Genomic DNA, 980 nt, shown 5'->3' with positions numbered 1-980 from the left:
GTGGGGCGGGGCCTGCCCGGAGCTATCTGGCCGCACCTGCGGCGCCTCCCGGCCTCTCACCGCCCTGTCCAGCCGAGCAGTCATGTCCGAGGCCAAGAACACGGAGGGGCCCCCAGGAGTGGAGGTGCTGGCACTGGGCCCCCTGGCCCCTGCGGCCAGCGGCGGGCAGCTGGGGACGCCGGAGCCCAGGGCCTCAGAGAGAAGCATGCCGGGGGCCCAGGGGCCGCAGGGCCCAGCCAAGAGCAATGGCATCACGTGAGTCTCCCCCAGCTGCCCAGCGGGCAGCGCTGTCCACGCCGGGCTGCGCATGTGACCCCAGCCCACGGCAGACGGGCGGGCAGACGGCCGAGCGGGCAGGCAGGAGCCCACGTGGGCTTGGGTCCCGCGACGTGAGGCGGGAGCGGAGGCCCGGGAGCCCCAGGCCTGGGCACGAGGGGACTGGCTGCCCGTGCTGGCCCGAAGTCCAGCGGCTCTGTTGGGGGGCGACCCCTCCTTGTCCAGAGTGGAGACCCGCCGTGGACCGTCGCCTCCTGGGGCCGGAGACAGGCCAGCGGGAAGCCCAGCCGTCCTCTCGTCCGGCCGGGGCGGGCGGGGGCCCTGCTTGGGAGCGTGGAAGCCCTGGTCAGGGCCCGGAGCCCACGGGCCCCCGAGCTCCAGGCCGCGGCCGCCGCTCCCCCCCAAGCCTCGGTTTCCCCTGTGAAGGTGGGGGGGCCGGGACCCCCGCCCGCCCCGCAGGGTGAGTGCCGCGGGCAGTCGGCCGCCCGGCGGGAGGAATCCGTGCCTCGGGGGTGCTGGCCACAGCAGCGGGGCATTTCTCAATCAAGAGGCCCTGGGGACGGACGAGTCCGGCGTCCCGAGCTGACATGGCTCGATGGCCGCCTCGCCTGCCCCGGAACCTGGGGCGACGAGGACAGGGAGGCTGCCGGTCCGCCGGGGGTCCTCGGGCCGGGCCCAGCCCCCGGCGGTCTCATACCCCCGTG

The sequence above is a fragment of the Condylura cristata genome, unplaced genomic scaffold (assembly GCF_000260355.1).
Source record: "Condylura cristata isolate star-nosed mole 26May11 unplaced genomic scaffold, ConCri1.0 scaffold00062, whole genome shotgun sequence".
Taxonomy (NCBI): domain Eukaryota; kingdom Metazoa; phylum Chordata; class Mammalia; order Eulipotyphla; family Talpidae; genus Condylura; species Condylura cristata.
The sequence above is the reverse complement of the archived record's forward strand: the minus strand, read 5'-3'. Positions refer to the sequence as shown.